General features: G+C 37.8%; 1 protein-coding gene and 1 long non-coding RNA gene across 4 annotated transcripts in view; one reads left to right on the top strand and one right to left on the bottom strand.

The window, feature by feature from the left end:
• The window catches only part of LOC138137246 (uncharacterized), a 296,725-nt gene extending 281,328 nt beyond the window's left edge, over window positions 1–15,397 (bottom strand). Inside the window, exons 1-4 of one of the 3 annotated variants that reach the window (XR_011161653.1) lie at window positions 15,344–15,397; window positions 14,470–14,621; window positions 12,314–12,773; window positions 11,969–12,196 (exon numbers count right to left, since the gene is read on the bottom strand). The gene's annotated coding sequence lies outside the window, so the exon portion shown is untranslated. Of the gene's footprint in view, window positions 1–11,968; window positions 12,774–14,469; window positions 14,622–15,343 lie in introns of those variants that run through there. The other 2 variants (XR_011161652.1, XM_069056559.1) reach the window with 2 other exon arrangements.
• On the top strand, window positions 10,724–12,031 carry LOC138137247 (uncharacterized). The gene is made up of 2 exons (XR_011161654.1): window positions 10,724–11,805; window positions 11,857–12,031. It is a non-coding gene; the product is annotated as an uncharacterized lncRNA (long non-coding RNA).
• Window positions 15,398–22,076: the final 6,679 nt, after the last annotated feature.

Raw genomic sequence — 22,076 nt, 5'->3', positions numbered from 1 at the left:
TAAAGCAAGACCCCACACATTACAATATGGAATAAGTCCTTTGCATGCGTGGATACGGTTCTTCGAATGCATCCTACACATTGCATACAGAATTGAACTGAGAACCTGGCAGGTCAGGGGTGAAGCTCAAAAAATTACATTTAGGCAACGAAAATTAGAAATTCAAAAAAGATTTTGGGAACAAATGGGGCTCAGTATTGATAAGCCAAAAGCTAACGGATCGGGTACCACAAATGATGGCAATACATCACATAGGGCTTTTAACCAAACAGAAAAATTTGCCGAAGTAACAGATGTGGATGAACAATTAATAAAAAGATTCAAAAATATTTTGATTGCTCTTGCTTGTCAGTATCCATTAAATCCAGATTTATTTGAAGAATACTGCAGCGAAACAGGAAACTTGTACATGAAGCTTTATGATTGGTACCCCATGCCTGCATCCGTCCATAAAGTCCATAAAATTCATGGGAAAGAAATTTTATTAAACAGTATATTACCTCTAGGAAATTTTGGAGAAGATGCGGCTGAATCTAGAAATAAATTTTATAAGAAAGACAGAGAAATGCATGCCAGGAAGGACAGTAGAATTCACAATTTGACAGATGTTTTTAATAGGTAATAATACACTGCCCGCCAAAATTATCGCATAATTTCAAAACTCGTGTTTTTGAGCCAAATTTATTTCCAGTTACAACATTTCGAACGAAATGTATTAAAGAAGTAGATTTATAAAAGTAAACACTACAATAATCAGAACACAACAAAGAAATCAAGAAAATAAAAAAATTAAAAAAATCAAATTCGAGAAAACAAAGAAATTTAACATTTAATAAGGCGTGTTGGCACACCGTGCCTTTATTACAACTGCACAACATTGTCTCATGCTTAAAATGAGGTTTTGTATAACTCTTTGCTTAATTTCTTCTCAAACTTGAGTTAGACCCAAAGACAGCTGATGAAGAGTTGTTGGTGGATTTGGTAACCTTCTAACTCTTTTATCTGTAGGATCCCACAATTACTCGATGAGGTTTAGATCAGAACTCCTTGCTGGCCATTGCATTTGCCCAATTTCGACCTCACGGAAATAATGCTGCACTATTCCGGCAACGTGCAGTCGACCATTATCATGCATAAAAATAAAGTCATCCCAATAAATGGTCGGAATGGGACAATATGAGGTTCCAGAATATTGGTAATGTACGTCGCCGCATTTTGGTTTCCTCTTTCTAGCACCACCAACTCTGTGCGAGCGTCGAAAGTGACACCTGCTCAAACCATAACGGAACTTCTTCCAAAATTGACTTTCGGGATAATGTTACATTGAGCATATCGCTCTCCTGAGCATCGGTTCACCCGGACACGTCTGTCACTTTGATCCAAGCAAAATCTGGACTCGTCAGAGAACATTACTAACCTCCATTGATCCAATTCCCAATCAACGTGATTTTGGGTAAACAGCAATCGTACTCTTCGGTGAGCCGCTGTTAACTGTGGGCCCCTTGCTGGTATCCTGGGCCTTAAATCGTGTTCAGCAAGTCTTCTTCTAAGAGTATTTGCACTAATTTGGAATTGATATCTTCCTAAAGTCATAACTTGCAAAGCTGGAGCAGTCAGAGTCCTGTGTCTCAACGACTATAAAAGCAGAAAACGATCCCGTTGAGCTGTTGTTGTTCGTCTGTGTCCTTGTCCAGGTTTTCTAGAGTATTCTCCTGTCTCGTGGAAACGACGCAAAACTCTAGATACCGTTGACTGGTGCAGATCAAAGACCATTTGCAATATCTTGTTGATTAATACCGTCTTCGGCTAGTACAACAATTTGTGCACATTGTTCGGCTGTTGTATGTCAACTTAAACGTTCGTAGGGATTCATTTTCGAAATTTATGACTGAAGGAACCAAAACTTCTTACTAACCGTCTCTCAAATCCACAATCAAAATGCTTTACGAAATTAACCAATAACACTAATACAAACTTTTCATAATAAACAACTTTAGAAATTATCAACATGGCGATTTTTGCTACTAAACAAAAGAAATACGATAAAATAAGAGATTCAGCATAAGGAAATCGCAGAAGAAGTAAAATACAAAAAACTACGGTTCATTTTTACTTTATGCAATAATTTTGGCGGGCAGTGTATAATAATTTGATTTCCTTTATTTCATATGTATAACACAGGTCTCTTGAAACGTCTGATCCACTTGTAACTAGTGCAAGCTTGAGCAGTAGATTAAGAAAAAAACAGCAGTTACTGTTGCCCTCAGAAGTAGTTGCTTTATTTGCAGAACCCACTATTGAGCAGGATGATGACGGGAATGCAAATAGTCATGATATGGATGACCAGGAACAGGAACTCGAAAATCTATTAATGCCTCTAGATTCTATTATACTTGAAACAGAATAGCTATTAGCTATCTTAAATAGGTACTTTTTCAATCTAATTTGTGGGTTCTAAATGGGACCTTACACATGAACTAATAATTAATTTAAACAGGTACATAAAAATATTAAAGCATCAATTTTTCCCAATAAATTCTATACATTTTTACGTTTTATTAATCACGTGGCACCAACTTATAAATATTTCAACAAATGAAAATTAAGTATTTTGAGCGCTAGGAATTTTGGCCAGTTTTTATGGGTTATCGGACCACTGTGGGCCGGCATAAAGTGATCAAGTAATTTTGATTAAATAATAGGTGTAAACATGAACCAGTGGTTAAAAACGGGATCATTACGCGGAAAATGCCCCGATACGCAAACGTTATCATCTAATTCACAAACTGAAAAATCTACGTCCAATTGCTTCTACTTCTGATGAAAGTTCGATTTCAAATGAATATTCTGCGAAAACGAGTAACCCAGAAAAACATCATTCCATCGGCAAAAGAAACGAAATATGACGAAGACTATCTGAAAATTGGATTTACGTTCAAAGAAGAATCTCAATACCCAGAGCCACAGTGTGTATAGTGGCGGCCGGGGAAAATGGGAATGACTTTAATTACTTTGGGTTTGGGCTGTATTTAAATAAATCTGTTCTGTAATGGTTATCATTATAAAGATTTACGACAGGGACCGATTTCTTTGAATACCTGTGTTCTTAGAAGGAACGATTTAAGAAGGGTTTTGTTTGCAGGTGGTGACAGGCAAAAATTTGGCCCTATCGTAAATCTTTATAATGATAACCATTACAGTTTTATTTGAATACAGCTCAGAGTGATTTAAGTCATTCTCATTTTCCCCGGCCGCCACTATAATATGCTCAGAAGTTCTGGCAAATAGCTCGATGAAGCCATCATTGCTGCGAAGACAGTTGGAGACAAAACATCAGCAGTACGTAGACGAGCCTTTAGAATTTTTTGTTCGAAAAAAGAGGGGGTTGGATTCTTTAAAAAAAGCTATGACAAATACTGTGACTACTAACTCTGAATATTTACGTGCCTCTTTTCTTGTGGCATACAAAATAGCGAAGACCGGCAAATTCTACAATATTACTGAAGAATTAATTTTACCAGCTGCTAAAGATATGGTCAGTTGCGTATTAAGAGACAAATCTTCGAAATTGCTGGATAAAATACCTGTTTCAAATGACACAATCAACAGATGTTAGTGAACTGCCGAATTTGCTTGGTTTTGTGAGATATGTGTATAAAAATATTTCTGAAGAAGATTTTCTGTTATGCAAGACCTTGAAGACTACGGCAAAAGGACATGGCATAGATTGGACAAGGTGTGTTGGTATTTCCACTGACGGTGCCAAAGCCATGACAGGAAGGATATCTGGACTAATCACTAGGACTAAACATGTTGCTCCTGAAGCCAAAAGCACGCATTGTGCGTTGCACAGAGAAGCGCTGGCATCCAAGAAAATGCCTGAGAATTTAAACACAGCACTGTCAGAGGTCGTGAAGATAATAAATCACATAAAAGCACGTCCGTTAAACTCGGGACTTTTCGCATTATTATGCCCTGATATGGGTAGTGAACATGTTTCATTACTCTTACACAGTGAAGTACGCTGGTTGTCAAGAGGAAGGATATTAGCTCGGTTTGTTGAACTTCGTCAGGAAATCTATTTATTTTTGAAGGACAGTGACTTCAACGTCAAGTTCAAATTTGAAGATGAAACATGGCTTAAAAGAGTGACATATTTAGCTGATATTTTCTCTTGTCTCAACGAAACAAATGCTTCTGTGCAAGATTCCGCATGCAGCGTATTCACTGTGCAGGACAAAATACAGGCTTTCATAAAAAAATTGAGTTTGACCAAAAACCTTATGCGTCTAGGTGCAAAAATGAGAACTGTTCTGGACAAACACGTGTCCAATGCCTTAAATGTAAAATTCATTTATGCCTAAATAAGACAAATAACTGCTTTGTAAAATATCACGTAAAAACATTGTGAACATCTAATATAATAGTTATTTACATAATTATTGGGATAAAAGCAATATTACAGGACTCGAGTGTGAAGATTGCAGATGACGAGGGCGTTGGCCCGAGTTCATCTGTAACACACGAGCTTCCTGTAATATGCTTTAGCCCACGTGTTATGTACAACATTTGATCTACGGCTGCGAATTATTAATTAAAAAAATCAATTTTTGGCAAAAACGTCAAATTTGACATTTACAAAAATATATTTTGATAATTGTTAAATGTCAGTTTCAATCGTTTTAATTCAAAATCAAAGCAACAAGATTGAAACAATTTGCTCAATACCAGGACAACCAGCTAATTCTGTTTGTAAACAACGCGTTGTTTTAAATTTTTCATAATTGAGAACCGGGTCGTTTACGTCTTATCGCGGCTCTCGGAAGTGAAGTGACTTCGAAAAATGTACATTGGGGTTACCCCGACGTCAAGTGAGAAAAGTACCAGAACCTGGAATGGAAACGTGTGTTATCCTGTTTCGAGGACGACCTGGAGTGCAAGAGACGAGCGTCTCTGGAGGTGTCACTGCAGTTTGCGTCGTTTTTCCAGTATGACGTGTATTACAAAGTGGTCTCTTGTGCGAGTAACCCAAAAGAGAGTAGTAGATGATATCATTAAAAGTGGAAGTGAGTCTTTTTGTGCCAAGCCCAGAGATTGAACACCGAAACGAAGTCGAGGCCGGCTACTGGGCGAACAAAATGCAAGGACTGTGTTATGTATTTACAATAAGTGCCTAGCTTTTCTTTTGTATTGTTGTATTTCAATAAATTTTGTCTGTTTGCTTCTAAATAAAAATGCGTTACGTAATGAAACCAGTGCGGTAATGAACTACATTACGCAACTCAAATGACAGTAAATGAGTGTGGTAATAACGACTTATCCAAGCAGCCGTAGATAAAAAAATTAATAATGCATGTTTTTTTATATTATAATCAAATGATCTATTTACCCATTATAGTCCATTTTTTAATTATAGTCCGATGTATCAATTAAAAAGCAGAACAACTGTCATATTGCTATCTCTTTTCAACATAATGTAAACAAACTATTGAATTCTTGTACGTATTGTATTAAGCGTGTCCCACTATGCATCTCGCTTTAGCATGTGTGATTCGAGCAAGACACGAGTTGTACGTTTATCACATTAGCGACGTCAAATTTTTAGGTTACGTTTTAACCACATTAATTATTATAGTGTTGGCTTTTGTAAATAGTTAATTTTAGTTCTTTTCATTTTTGTTTGGTTTTGTTCGGTTTAGTTTTAGCGCCTAGTTTAATTTAGTTTTAAAAATACAATTCGAAAATAGTTGCACCCTCTGTCATTGGCGATTGCGCGTTAACCGATTCACAATTTCGTGCAAAATCGGGGTTGACGAAACCTCCCCCACCGGTGAAGGACATTTTTTGAAAGAAAGAGAGACTTCGAATTTGACCGTCTGAGTGAACACACATAGTTGTCTCGTGTCGTGAAACCCACTTAATTGAAGTGGCACCGAAGTCCAAAATTATCGTCGAATTCCACCCATGCCAATCGGTCCATGGTCTCTTCGCGGTCCGCATAAAAAAGGTAAGTCAATTTTGATTTAACGAATTGTGGATCCCGGAGTAAATCGAACAAAGCTCTTCGTTTAGGTAGGCTTAAGTCAACTAAAACTGACTTAAGTGCCCTGGAGACAAACATTTTTTGGTCCTTCGAGCCGGATTAGTCATAATTGGTCGTTTAATTGTGGCTTTTCATTGTTAAAAATTGTCAATCAAAATTTTCAAAATTCGTTTCATTGTCTCCAGCGCAGTGCAACTATTTTCTTTCTCCTTGTTTGTTTAGTCATATCGTCGTCACCTAGTTAACAAATTTATCGTCAATTGTTTTAATCAATTTAAAACAAAACCAAACAAACAAAATTATTCGGTTCGAAAGCGTTGCGTCAAAAATTCGACATTTTTCTGGGAAACTACCTGGTTTTCCCAACATCTGTTCGACAACTTGGGGTTTGGCCGGAAAAGGTCCGTCTCACTGGCGTCGATTTTATTACGGTTCAAGTACCTGTTTTCTTTTGTTCGTTCGCAAACACCGCATTCTATCGCAAAAACTCACAATTTTGGTATTCAATTGACCAGCAAAAATGGCTGCAAAGGCAAAAGAGAATCGCGCCCAACGGGATTGTTTGAAGACGCAAATGTTTGAAATTTGGGAGGTCGCCAAATCTTCGCAGGAACAACCTTCTTTACGTGCGTTGTTAAAAAGACGGTTCGCTCGCGCCCAATCGATTTTTGAGAAATTTGAACCTGTGCACTCGGCAATTCTTGCACACACCGCGGCCCAATCTGAACCGGATTTCGCCGCGGAAGAACAAATACGCAGGGAATTTTTTGAAGCGTTCGATGAAATCGAAGCCATTTATGTCAATTATTTTCCCGAAATCAATCGTCCAGCGTCAACAGAAACAAATCAAAGCACATCGTCGTCGTCAAACTTACGTCTGCCGAAATTGTCGTTACGCAATTTTAATGGCAACTTCAGTGAGTGGAGTTCTTTTATCCAGTTTTTTAACAACGCGGTTCACTCTCGGGCAGATGTGGCACAAATTGAAAAATTTCAATATCTACTTAGTTGTTTGAACTTAGTGAAGGCTTTAACGTTGTCAGAAGAAAACTATCCGATAGCGTATAAGGCTCTTGTCGACCGATATGAGAACAAACGAAGGTTGTCATATCATTATTGGAACAACATTCAGGCATTGCCCAAGTTGAAATCAGAATCGTCACAGGGACTACGTGAAACAATCGACAAATTCACGGAAAATCGTTCAGCCTTGCTGGCCCTAAATTTATCGCATTCGTTAGAGGATTTCATGTGGCTACAACTTTTACTCGAAAAACTCGATCCCGAAACGCGAAAACAGTTTGAGGCCGAAATTCGCTCGTTAGGACCAGCCGAGGTCCCGAAATATACTCAGCTGGCCGAATTCGTCGAAAGCCAGTGCCGAGTACTTGATTCGTTAGGCAATTCAAAATCGTCGACAACTATCGCGTCGTCAAATCCCAACTCCAAATCAAAAACAAAATCGGTTTTGCTCGTCGACTCGTCGTCGCCGTCGACAAATTGCTCCATTTGTGCTGGAGACCACCACATATACAAATGTCCGGACTTTGTGTCAAAAACACCTCGCCAACGGTTCGAAGCGGTGAAGTCACGGCGCCTTTGTATCAACTGCCTTCGTTCGTCTCACCAATCAAAATCTTGTCCGTCGAAATCGTCGTGTCGCTCTTGCATGGAAAAGCATCACACTATGCTTCATTTCAATAAAAATTCGACTCAAAATTCGTCAACAACTTCGCAGCCCTCTAGTTCAAATTCGATCGAAACGAATTCGTCAGCGCCGAACGTACCCAACTCACAATTAACCACCTTGACCAGTTCGATCGGTAACAAAATTGTTTTACTAGCAACCGCGGTCATCGAGGTAAAAGATGTGCGTGGCAATTTTCATCGCGTCCGTGTCATCCTAGACAATTGTAGTCAGGGTAGTTTCATAACGCAGAAATGTCTTCGTCGTTTAGGGTTGCGGTTCACGCCTTCGAAGATGCAGGTGAAGGGAATTAATCCAGGCGCGGAATCCATTTCTCCTGGATTTTCAGAGTGTTTAATTCGGCCGCGCAATTCATCAATCGAGCATCAAAAAATCATTGCGCATGTGTTGCCCAACATTACCGGCGATCAGCCGTCCAATCCCGTGGACATTAGTCGTTGGAAACACATTTCGAATTTGAACCTCGCGGACCCTGACTTTAATAGTCCACATCGTGTCGAAATGCTTCTCGGTGGTGACGTTTATGCCACGCTTCTTCGACCTGGGGTTTTGTTGGGTACAAACCCAGGTGAGCCCGCCGCGATAAACACCATATTCGGTTGGGTGATAAACGGCCCAAAAGATTTTCGCGTTCCATCGGTGGTAAACACTTACTGCACCATAATGGAGCCGGAACCATTAGAGGTCTCTTTGAAACGTTTGTGGGAACTTGAGGAAGTGCCCAACGAAAGCTTCGCGAATCCCGATGATATTCAATGCGAAAGACTTTATGCGGCTTCTGTGACGCGAGGTGAAAATGGCAGATACAGGGTCGCGTTACCGTTCAAAATTCAGAAAACGGAATTCCCAAACTCCCGCGACATTGCGGTACGTCGATTTCTCCTGCTGGAAAATCGTTTAATTCGAAACCCGGCCTTGCAACAAGAATACGTCCAATTCATGCGGGATTATTTAGATTCGAATCACATGTCTCGTGCAACTCCGCTACCTGAAAATTCGGTTCAAAACTATTACATCCCGCATCATTGCATCTTGAGACCGGACAGCAGTTCGACAAAATTGCGCGTTGTCTTCGACGCCAGCGCCAAAGCGTCGAACGGACAGTCACTTAATGACATCCTGTATTCTGGACCCAAGTTGTTGCAGGATATCGTCAAGGTGTTGTTGAAATTTCGTTTACATCGTGTCGTGTTCACTGCCGATATCCGCCAGATGTATCGGCAAATTTTAATCTCTCCAAAAGATCGCGGCTTTCAGCGTATTATTTGGCGCTCGTCTCCAGACGACGCATTAGAAGAATACGTTTTGAACACCGTAACGTACGGTATTAGTTCGGCTCCTTTCTTAGCAATTCGTACACTTTTACAATTAGCTGATGACGAACAAGGGCGCTTCCCTGGCGCAGCTGAAATTCTCCGCACCGACGTGTACATGGATGACATTGTCACCGGTTGTCATTCGACGGCTGAGGCCCGCTAATAAAATTGTTGCAAATCGGACAGTTCGAATTAAGAAAGTGGGCAAGCAACTCGCCCCTCGTCGTCGATCATCTTGATCCGAATCTACGCCAGGTCACTCTCGAATTCGATCAGGACAAATCAAATTCGCCCATCAAAATTCTCGGCCTGCAATGGCTACCTTCTCCTGACACCTTTTCGTTTAAGGTAAATTTGAAAGAACGTGCTTGCACAAAACGAAACATTTTGTCCGAAGTTGCCCGAATTTTTGATCCGCTTGATTTTTTTGCTCCGTTAACCTTTTTTGCAAAACATTTAATACAACACCTATGGTGTCTTGGACTGTCCTGGGATGATGTTCCCCCACAAGAAGTAATTGACCGATGGGGACAGTACCTCGCTCAATTACCAGAGGTGTCGGAGATAAAAAAAAAATCGCCACTTGTCAATCAGGTCGCAGCTTTCGTGCGAACTACATGGTTTTTGCGACGCCTCGGAAATAGGGTTTGCGGCAGCGGTATATTTGCGTGTTACCACCGCGGACAATCAGGTGTCTGTCAATCTCAAGAATGACCAAGTTCCACCCTTGCAGTGGAATCTGGGGCGTGTCGAAGACATCCATCCCGGTGCCGATGGCGTAATCCGTGTCGCGACTGTCAAAACAAACGGCGGCAGCTTTCGACGGCCTGTCGTAAAAATTGTGCCCTCTGCCTTCGCAGTAATAGAAAAATGCACCGCATTTTTGGCGGGCAGAATGTTGGCTTTTGTAAATAGTTAATTTTAGTTCTTTTCATTTTTGTTTGGTTTTGTTCGGTTTAGTTTTAGCGCCTAGTTTAATTTAGTTTTAAAAATACAATTCGAAAATAGTTGCACCCTCTGTCATTGGCGATTGCGCGTTAACCGATTCACAATTTCGTGCAAAATCGGGGTTGACGAAACCTCCCCCACCGGTGAAGGACATTTTTTGAAAGAAAGAGAGACTTCGAATTTGACCGTCTGAGTGAAAACACATAGTTGTCTCGTGTCGTGAAACCCACTTAATTGAAGTGGCACCGAAGTCCAAAATTATCGTCGAATTCCACCCATGCCAATCGGTCCATGGTCTCTTCGCGGTCCGCATAAAAAAGGTAAGTCAATTTTGATTTAACGAATTGTGGATCCCGGAGTAAATCGAACAAAGCTCTTCGTTTAGGTAGGCTTAAGTCAACTAAAACTGACTTAAGTGCCCTGGAGACAAACAGATATTTTTGTTTAATTTTGCTTGAAATGTCCTCCGTATGATGCCAACGAAAAGCATGTGGACAGATTCATTTACAGAATTTGTAAATTGCAAAAATAATATTGGAATTGCGCGGAAACTTGCAAGATTGGAAGTTAACAGGTAAGTGGGTAAACTAATTCAGGGCGTTGCCGAAACAAAATCTAGGAAGAAAGAAAGACAGTCTAAACGTGGTTGTTTAGTGCTGTTTTCAACAATTTTTAATATATCTGACCTATTAGTTGATAAGTATGTAAATACAGGGTTATTATAAATGTTTGTAGTCCAAGTAGGCCATGAATTTGTGCCGCCTTGTTTCGATTGTGCACTGTATCTAGTGGAATATTGGTATGAGTGAGCTCCTGACCAACTGAAACGGTAAAAGTCGCTGTTAATGTCAAATCACTTGATTACCGCATTTTTTTCCTTCGAATCAAAATAAGTCTTTAGTAAAAGTTAAGAGTGTTAAGACCACAGACGACGACGATGAGTATACAACAGTGATCAAGGTTAGGTTAGTAAAATTCTGTAAGTTTCAAGTAAATTTATTTTCAGGTTAACTGTTCTCTTCCAAATTCTCTCTTCTAATTATCAGTTTCTCCTAAACACATTTTGATTTTTAGGATTGCAATGGGGTACACCGTGGAACAGACTACTTTCATTATTATTTCATTTTATTAAAATGGTGTACGAGATGAAAACAGAATGCAATCATGTAAAGATCAATATCTCGCAAAGTTTCCTAATTTAGAGATAGAGGAACAATCTTTAATGACCCACATTCGATGGATTGTGAATAGACAAAACTAGAGATGCTTCAAAGGAAAAGTCATCGAGAAGGCTTCAAGTTGGTGAAGTTTTGAGAGAGAGAATGGAACAAAATCCCAGAACATCATTGCTGTCAGCACAGTCAGGTGTAGCACTGAGCACATGTCAGAAAATTGTGAAGAAAAGATTAAATTTGCACCCTTATAAAATGTCATTGTTTCAAGAACTGAAACCAGCAGATTATCCATGTCGTGTTGCATATTGCAGCTGGTTTTTAAACAACCTAAATGATAACAGAACTTTGGATTTGTCATTCTTTTCCAACAAGGCATGGTCCTGCAAGGGCGTAGCAATGATTTTTTGCTGGGGTGGGCCAGACTTTAAACCAGACAGATGATAGATAGATATTGCAGATGTATCTTGTTTTTAATGTGTTTTACTTTTATTTTGGAGTGGGTCAGAAGGATTCTGGGGTGGGCCGGGCCCACCTGGCCTCCCCCTTTACTACGCCCTTGTGGTCCTGCTGTAAGTTCATAACCTGATGTACTCAGGGAGACGTTAGAACTAATAAGTATACCTCCTCTTCCATATTTGTTGCTGATTTCATTAACAACTATTCCAGATTGGATCAACACATGCACCTGTCTGACGTCGCCCATCTTGTGTATCCTGCTCCTCCACATTATAACATTGGAAATCATTTAATGCACATTAACAACAATAAAACCTTGCTGGACAGTTAAATAGCTTTAATTTGTTGCCATATAACACATAAATAAAATGTCTATTTACAATGATTTCATTCTCTCATTTTCCATCAACAGTTTGGAATCTTGTGGTACTTAACATTGTTTCCTCGAAACTTTTAAAACAAAAATGATTCAGTACCCATTGAATAATTTAACAGCAACAATTCAGTTCTACACACCTGTGGTTAAACACCAGTGGATAAGTTTACAAAACTGAAATAGAGAAAATTAAATTTTATTGTCCGTATGAGATGGATTGAACCATATGAACTTTAAAATTCACTTTGATAACAAATCCCGTCTTGATGGATTTAAGTCACTGTTACTCACGGTATTAAAACGTTGGAACAATCTCTTTAAACGAATCTTCACTGTTGTAGTTAATAATTCAAAGAATTTTTTGAAGGTAAACATAACCTCCTAATGTCAAGAATAATAATCTACTTCGTATCATTTTCGTATTGAACTATGGAACGGCAAAAGAAAAAATTTCATTTGTTTTCATGGGCTCGTTGACTACAAACATTTATAATAACCCTGTAGTTATCAAGAGTTCTGAAGGGAGCGCTTTTTTGAAAGACAAAATTAAAACGGAGAAATGAATTTGCAGAAAAACCAACAAAGCACGAAAGAACACAACTCAAAATCTTAAAAATTGAAATTTGTTATAATATCTGTCTCATGTTGCCTAAATAAATTTTCAAATATTGGTAGAACCATGCACTTCTGTCAAATGTCGAAAGCAGACGCAGGTCATGTCGACTTCTTGATTCGGACTAAGCTCATCGGACTAGAATAAAAAAAAATGGACTATAGTCACATTGTATTCAATTGAATACATCATTTTACTCAAAAACCAAAAATCACAAAACAATTTGGGGTATGCCAAAAAATCACAAAAAAATCGCTCTTAGGTCACCAACTTTCACAATTTTTACCGAAAGGGTTAAATAACCACAAGTTTTCAGTTCATAAAAAGCGAGTAAATGTTTATCATTCCCAATTAGTTAAAGGTAACAAATTAACGTAGAATCTATGTAAGGGTGAACGCCCCATCTATTATTAATGTTCTAAATTGCTAAGCTTTGAGCTATCTCATAACAATCAAGTTACAAATTATAAATCAAACTATTCTTCTCAAAAGTGCAAGTAGCGACATCATAATTGAAGACGTTAATTAAGAAAGGTGGTAAGTGCCAAAAATTTATAAACCAGTATTTTTGTCTAGAAGGGTGTTAAGTGCCATCGAACATAAGGTATAGAACGGGCCAACTGCCAAACGTAATATTTTAGACTTTATGGCACACTTTAGACTGCGCATCCTGTATGTGCTCTCGGTGTTTGATATGAACGGTGCCATATCATCGGTGAAAGTGCCATATCATCAGCCACTGACGGAACGTCAATATATTAGGTTGTTTGTGTATGTGAAAGAAGTTTTCAAAATGGATAACAATCAGGAAACAAGAACACGGAGAAAGAGAGGTACCAGGACATTTGCTCAAGAACAGAAGAAATTAAAGTTAACGAGTAAAGCGTACCTAACAAAGAAAAATGTAAGAAAGTTAGAAAAAAAGAAACCCCATGAAGCGGTAAGTTCGAATTACTGTTTGGGCATTGATTTAATTCTCTATGTTTTAATAAAATCTTTTTATAGATCACCTGTAAATGCAATTTTAAGTGCAAAACTATTTCACCAGAAAGCAAATTACAACTCCTGAGTTTTATAAACAAACCGTTGAAAGTAGCAGTAGACAGCCGAAGACAGTCGACTGTGTGGTTAGTGTTTCTAATGGAAAAGGTAACATTGTTACAGTGTGCAAGAAATTGTTCATGAATATCTTTGCTGTTACATGTAAAACGGTAGAAGTTATAAAGTTGTTCTACAAAATACATGAGAAAGAGTGCAATCTGTAAACTGTTCAACTAAATATAACGGGTGACTATTAAAATTTTCACTTAGGGTTGGCTATGGATCATTCTTTGTTTTACGTTGCACCTTAGACAGTGACAAGTTTGACATTATAATTAACATTATAGGTTATGTTTCAATTGTACTGACTTACATTTGCCGTTCGTTCTTGCGTGTGTCTAAAGTAACAGCAAAAATAAAAACTCGTTCAAAGCCAACTCCAAGTGAAAATTTTAATAGTCACCCGTTATTTATATCTCTTGAATCCCAAGTGAAATTTACTTTCAAGCTGCTATTCGCAACAGTTACAAGAAATGTTCATTCCACACACACACAAAAGAGTTAGGTAAATGTTTCCTATTCTTCAAAATCAAATTGATGTATCATACACTACATAAATGCAGGGTGGTTTCTTACAAACACTGCAATTGACATGTTAAATAATTCACCGACTGTCAATATGCTCCAATATTTACTACAAAAATGACCTGCAATAATAATTATACACATACCCACTTACTGAACATATTTATCACATTCTGAGAAAGCTACAATTAAACACTTAGAAACTTACCGTTCACTGGTTGGTTGCTAATTGTTTCAGGAGTTCTCTAGTGATTTCCAAAGCTGATGTCTCCTTTTGTTCATATGAAAATACCAAATCCTAAATGATGAGTCATCTCACAAAAACCACACACAACGTTCCGTTGATCGGCAGAGTTCATTCTGTAAAATACAACAGAATAAAATAATCATAATACACACGTTCAGCAGAAACTTCAATTTTGCAAAAAGTTAAATATAACCTAAAAATAGCGCTACCTGCTTTAAGTACATTAGCAATCAGTAATGGTGGGTTCATGCACAACGAATTAACAGTAGCATTAATTTAATTTAATTTAACGTAATCTACTTTTACACTAAACTAAAAAGAGCCGTTCATGCAGGCTGCCAAATGTGAAAATAAATTCGTACGTATTAATATAATAATACATCCGTCGAATATTTAAACACCACAGGTAAACAGTAAATACTGGTTTTTTAGAACACCAACCTATGAAATATGAAATGCTCATGAATATGACAAATTGACCACATTGACCACAAGATGACATTTGAATTTGACGCACATTTGACATCTTGCCGTTTCCCACACATGCGCAGAATAGAATTCATTTAATTTTTAAGAGCAAAGATAAAAGTTGCCCAACTTTCGGTTAAACTAAATTAAATTAAAGTATCTAAATGTGTGCATGAACGACTCTGGTAAATTGTCATCATTTAACTTTTCAAAAAGTTAAATTAAATTAATGCTAGTGTTAATTCCTTGTGCATGAACCCACCATAAATCTTAACCCTAAGCCACAAACTAGTGCATGTAAGCGACTATGACCGTTATAATGAAAAATATAATCAATAACAAACAAAATATGGAAAGAAAAACTTACAATTTCAATTCCCGCACTTTGATCTAGCGGCAAACCTAGGCGATAACAGGCGATAAATGCCATTTGACAATGACGCGCCCTCTACAATTCGCAAGAACTAAATTTGAAAACAAAATTGAAATTTTGAATAACATAATTACATTCTTGGTTATTACAACTTGTATTTGACTAAATAATAAACAAAACTGCTATCAGTGTTCTAAAAACTGTCAAGGAAATCATTTTATATAACCAAGAATAATATGTTCAATGTTCGGTGAATAACTGGTGGCATAACCCACAGAACACAAACCTAACCAGACTAACAATTTACTGATTTAGATTCATAACTACATATCGGCCAGTGACGTGGGATATAGAATAGACGGAGCGTAAGGGCGCGTACAGACTACGCGAACCGAGCATGTAATGTAACATGTAATGTAATGCTCGTCGCAAAATTAGTGCCACGAACAGCCGACGAACCGAGCACGCAACGAACAGCTATACTCTGTCCACTGATGATAGATTGCACACTTTTTTACAGACTCAGAGACGAGTGTCTACACTTTATAACATTTGCTATATCATTAATACTCGAAGAATAAATAATTCTGTGATGAACCAAGTGGGTAATTCAAATTTCCCACCAAGCGTCCATCTCATTTTTTTTTTCTACCAACATACACAATGAAAAATAAAACCCGCGAAATTAAAAAAAAACTGGCCAAGAGCGCGTGATCGTACTTGGTTAATTTCCCTACGTTGTGTTTTTTTTAAATACAAATTAAACATTACCAGATTCGTTCCAACAGGGTTTGTGAACCACACAGAAGAGTGCAAATAAAACAACACAATAATTAAAACCAGCTATTTATTCAAAGTTATCATTTTCGTTAACGCCGGGATTCATGAATAATAAAACGTCTCGGGAGAGGGCACCCAAGTCTCCTCAAATGTGAGAAGACTACTCATTTAGAACTCTAGGAAAATGGTGAGCTCTGGCCATCCTCCTAGACCCCCGAATGAGGCTCCGCTAAAAACCTCTCCTAAAAATACGAACAAGTCCGAAGTGACAACGTAGACGGGACAGTTAGTGAAAATTGAGCAAAACTGATTTCATAAACAACACAATTCAAATTCAAAAGAAAACAGGAGGGTCATGTACATTACAAACAAAACAGTTACTTCGGACCGTTCGAGCGGGAGCGAGCACTAGACGAGAACCTTAGCATGTTTTCTCCTTTTCAAGTTAATTTACAATGTGCGGCAGATACGCTATAGAAGGAGCGAGTGGCCTTGGGTGGTCCGGTGGGTTGTGGCACCTATCCTTACGACTTTAACATTTCCCGCGTACCCGTGATTTAGTGCTAAGGGAAAGGTCCTACCTGCTTTACGTAAGTCAACAAATTGAGGTACTCTAAGTTCATCGGTTGAAGTGAACATTACTTTTCCACAGCAAAAGAAAACACAACGCGCTTGTCAGGCTACACAGACTCAGGGAAAATAGACCTGATCACATTTCCGGAAGTGTGCCATGGACGTCGAGTAAAACCCAGCATTCAACAAGTCCTGCCAAGCGTTAGGTTTTTGGGTCTCCCTTGGGGTGCAAATTTTATGAGGGCCGCGAGGTCGTGTTCAACGTTGGGAGGTTAGAGGAAAAACAAAACCCCTCAAACAGAGAGAGACCCTCGCGGTAAGGTCTAGAATTTACAGCTACAGCAAACTGGAAAAAAGCAAACAAAAGAAGAAACGCGACAAATATTTGTTGACAGAACTATCTAGAAACACTTTCAATTTGGGATGGAAAGGTGGTAACAACCATTAACACATACATAACAATAAAACAAAAAACACAGTCCAGTCGACCCTAGCCTATTAGAGCCGGATCATCGACAAGGGGGGGCGCCCTGAATAATATGGAGGGCGCCCCGGGACTAAATGTAGTAGATCCCTAACTAAGGAACAACCCACGGAGACACCTGAAATATAAACATTTGGTTGCTACCGGGATGGAAAGTGGAAACTTTGCAATTTTGATTAAAGTGTTGAACAATAACTAGATGCTTGCCACACCAAAAGCGTCACTCGGAATAATTAGAAGGGGATCAAAAATGAGGGAGTGCGCTTATAAAAAGTAAAAGCCACAGACCCACGCTAAAACTTGGCGCCCTTTTCTTTTAGGAAAGTTAGTGAATTGTAAAACCAGATTTGACAACAAAAAACGTGATCCGTGCAATTTTATAAAATTTACAAACCTAGAACCAGGCGGCCTTACTCTCCTTCGCAAGCTTACAAATGTTAAAAGCGTGATACATGGGGATGGTCGAGATAATTGCGGATTTTATACAATATGGTGGGAACATCAACAACCCACGTGCGACCATCATGATAGTTAAAATACATTTCGCGCGAAACAGACATAATTTTAGTACCGCAAACATACCTAGTTCAAAACAGAAGCTGGACAACAACATTTAGCACAGTTCAATAAAAACAACTAAAATCGCACAATTAGCACACAGAAAAAATACACGGTACTTCTGTACTACTCTGCGGTCAAGAAAAAGTGCCCTCCAAAAAAAACATGGCCGTTCATCCCCTGTCGACTTTCACCCACGCCCCCAAGCGGTCGCCGACGGTACCGAACGCCGGTAATTCTATAGCTTCATTGGCGGTTAGTTTTGAATTCAAAAGCGGTTATCTCAATTCCAACAACAGTTTATAACAATTATTGAAATACCTGTACTGAAACTTCATTTAGAGTCACAGCTGTAATTCTGTAAACAACATCATAGGCATAGGATAACTACTGGCGGGATGGAGAGTTTTGTATGTTTCAGTGGGTTATGTTTTTAAGTGTTTTTTTTTTATAATCGTCTCAGTTCAGTTCGATAGTTCCGAGGTTGCGTGTCATTACAGCTACATTATACAGGGTCGCTAAAAAGTATGGATTTAGCTAAATATTTTCAGAACGGTTTAGCAGAGCTCATTGAAATTTGGCACACAGCTAGAAGTGTTTAAATTTTATCATTTGATATTTTTTTCAATTTTTAACATTATTTATTTTAAAGATGCAAGGCTAACTTGTTTTTTTTTAAATGGCACGGGGGACTTAAATGTAATATTTTTGAAAAGAGTATTTTTTGTGAATTCAGTGATGTAACACATGCTCACATCGCCGCCATTTTGAAAATTTTTTTTTGCTTAAAAATTATGTATTTCGGGTTTAAACTTTTTATCTTTTATGTATTTGTTTCAGTTAAATGTCTTACTTCTACACTTATTATTTACTTTTATTAATTTTTTGGCCAAAGTGCAGGCGGCAAAGAATTAACAATGGCTAAAAAAACATTCCAAAGGTCAAATTTTTTCAAATTTTATTAATTCGATGATTTTTTTATAAAGTTTCGAGTAAATTGAGATATGCAGGTGCTACATCACTGGATTCACAAAAAAATATTCTTTTTAACGGTGTTAAATTTGACCTCTCGTGCCATTTAAAAAAAAATCAAGTTGGCTTTGTATCTTCAAAATAAAAGATGTTATAAAACTGAAAAAATATCAGCCTATAGAATTTAAACACTTCTAGCTGTGTGTCAAATTTCAACGCGCTCTGCTAAACCGTTTTGAAAATATTTAGCTGTATCGATACTTTTTAGCGACCTGTATGTGATAAGAGTGATAACGAAAAACCGTTAGCTTTAATTCTGTGTAGTGATGCAGTAAGAATTATGTGGAATCTGATGAAAAAAGAGAAAACGGCTCGACGAACTTTATAAAGATTTAAAGTTCCAACATATTAGCGGACAGCATAAATTTTTTAATAGAATGTCTCCCACAGACGAGACGGTGAGAATTTACTAACCAAAATAGGACCCAAAAATTTCCAAAAAGAATACGCGTTTTCGATGTGCAATCTCAATTTAAGGCAGGTAAGTATTAACGCAAATATTGTTAGTTCAGAAGTTTGTTTAACGAATTAAAAGTACCGAGCGATCATTTAAAAAATAAATCGAGTTTGCTTTGGAACCTATGCTATAGCATGGGTTGCCATAGGTAACACGCCGACTGGATTTATTTTTTAATTGATCGCACCGTAGCTACAACAATGAAGAAAATGAAGAATTTTTTTTTTCTTTACCATTTTACAGGTAAACTTTTGTAATGACAACTTGTCAGTAGAAAACGTTTTTGCACCACCAGTCATTTTCACGTGTTTCCCGATTTCATGAACATGTTTACTTATCAAAAGACGGTAAGTAATCAAAGAAGAAATTATTGTTTAGATTCGGCATCGGGTGCAGAGCAATGGGCCATAAACTAGTATGAAAAATGTAAAAAATGCCTTCTTTGGAAAAATCAAACAATTTAATAAATTATATTATGTTATACTTAATATAATATTCATTAAATCATTTAATAAATTAAAAAGAAAATTTTATCTATTTATTAATATGTAGTTCCGATGATGCAAAAATATTATTAAGCATCACGGGTGCTTGTCCGTCAGAATAACTGAATGCCCATTTTGGGGCCGATTTCTAATTTTACCTGAAAAGGTAGGAGCGAAGTTGCTGTTGATTATAACATTTACTCATTAATTTGTTAGGCTGTCCATACATTTTATTAAATACATACCATAACTTACTACACTCTTTAAATAAATTACAATACAAGGAAGCGTTCGTCTGATTTGGACGGCGAAGCTGTGAACCTCAAGAGCGCATGCGCGCCACGAACGGTTCGCAGTGCTCCGCTCACTGTCGGTTTTCTGACGAACACAAAGCGCCATTCACAAACGCATCTCGACAAAGGGAGCTGACCACAGTCATAAACTCATAAATCTAATCTCCAACAATTTCAGTTACCATTAGTTTTTGTCCCTTATTTAAACGGTCTTGATTGTCAAATGAAACACTGTAGTTTTTTATGCATTTCATTTATGCTGAACAAAATAAATAGGTTATTATTTTTGAAAGCAACTCTTTACAGTAACTAATAAATAAGTTTCACATTTTCTAAAATAATGCGAATTGTGTCAATTTGTTGTAAAAATGCATGAGTCGAGATGGAGCATGCCATCAGCTTCGCAAATCAATCCGATGTTTAAGTCAATTATTGTTATATTACTACAGATTAATTCCCACATACATCATCATACATCAAACGTGGGTGTTCAGCGCTTGTTTTCATCCAATAAAAAATGTTTATCGCGGATAAATCGTCTTCCTAGTCTGTCTTCTGTCAAAAACGAATAAAATTGCATGTTACGCCTGTCAGATTCCCAAATTGTTTTTAATAATTGTGTTTTTAATAACTGTAAGTATTAAAAATAAATAATTAACGTTAAAGTTTGAATTCTGGAATTAATATTGCCAAAAATAACGCGACCTAATTTGTTAAATCTGATAAAAAAATTAGGTCTTATTATTTTACCTTCAATTATAATTTAATTTTTTAAAACTATAATTCGTTATTTTTATGACACGGAGTCTATTTTCGGTACCAAAACTAAAAAACAACCAACATTCTACCTACTTTCTCCGGAGATGTGCAGTTATGGCTTTGCCTTTTTTTTTTAAGTTTACGATGGGTGCAATATGATTAAAAAAGAGAAGAAGCGGCGACGTTGGTGGCGAACCGAACTCTATAGAAAACGCGTCGGTAATGAACTTATGCAAGATTTAAAATTTCAACATGTCAGTGAACATTATAAAAATTTTACAAGAATGTCTCCTACAGACTTTGACAAATTATTGACAATGATAGGACCGAAAATCTCGAAAAAAGATACTACTTGTACGTTCGCCGGAGAATGAAAATTTTATTTTGAAAGCACACTTTAGCGACGAATCCCTTCCTTGTAACCTCCTACCTTTTCAGGTAAAATTAGAAATCGGCCCCAAAACGGGCATCCATTTTATTCTGACCATCGCCGAAATACGGGCACAGCACCCGTGATGGTTATAATTTTTTTTTATTGGTAACCTATTTTCCTTAATTAAAGCACGCCTCAGTGTGTATAAATCCAACTTTCAAAAACGTGCGTTTTTTTAAGTTTCCATAGCAACATCAACAGCCCGAGAGGACCTGAGAAACATGCACTCTCGCCAGTAGTTTTCCTACGCCTATGATGTTGTTAACAGAATTACAGCTGTGAATCTGAATGAAGTTGAATTATTTATTCTTCGAGTATGTATTAATGATAAACAAATGTTATGTGCGCTATTCGACTTTTTGCAGCATAGACACTCGTCTCTGTGTCTGTGAAAAGGCGTGCGATCTATCAGTGAACGGAGTATAGAAGCTGTTCGTTGCGCGCTCGGTTCGTCGGCTGTTCGTGGCACCAATTTTGCGACGAGTATTACATTACATGTTACATTACATGCTCGGTTCGCGTAGTCTGTACGCCTTTAAGATACACCGCTTTGATTCCCACCTGTACATTGTTGCCCTTACCAAGATGGCCACCGATTGTATTGCTGGTTGCTGTTGCAAAAGTTTTATAACGACAAAAGCCAAATTAATTTATCGATGTTTAAAAAGTACAACTTTTGTTAAATAGTAGTTTATTTAACGAGTTTGTGTGTAAATTGGGACTTTTTTGGCATGAGTGGGCCAGTTTAAAACGCGAGTGAAACGAGCGCTTTAAAGACCCACTAGTGCCAAAAAAGGCCCAATTTACACACGAACGAGTTGAATACAACGTTTTTTGTTCGACGAGCCCCTTAAAGGCTCCAAATCGCTTAAA

Source organism: Tenebrio molitor, chromosome 8 (assembly GCF_963966145.1).
Source record: "Tenebrio molitor chromosome 8, icTenMoli1.1, whole genome shotgun sequence".
Lineage (NCBI taxonomy): Eukaryota > Metazoa > Arthropoda > Insecta > Coleoptera > Tenebrionidae > Tenebrio > Tenebrio molitor.
Note: the sequence above shows the minus strand (reverse complement) of the source record. Positions and strands in the feature narration are given on the sequence as shown.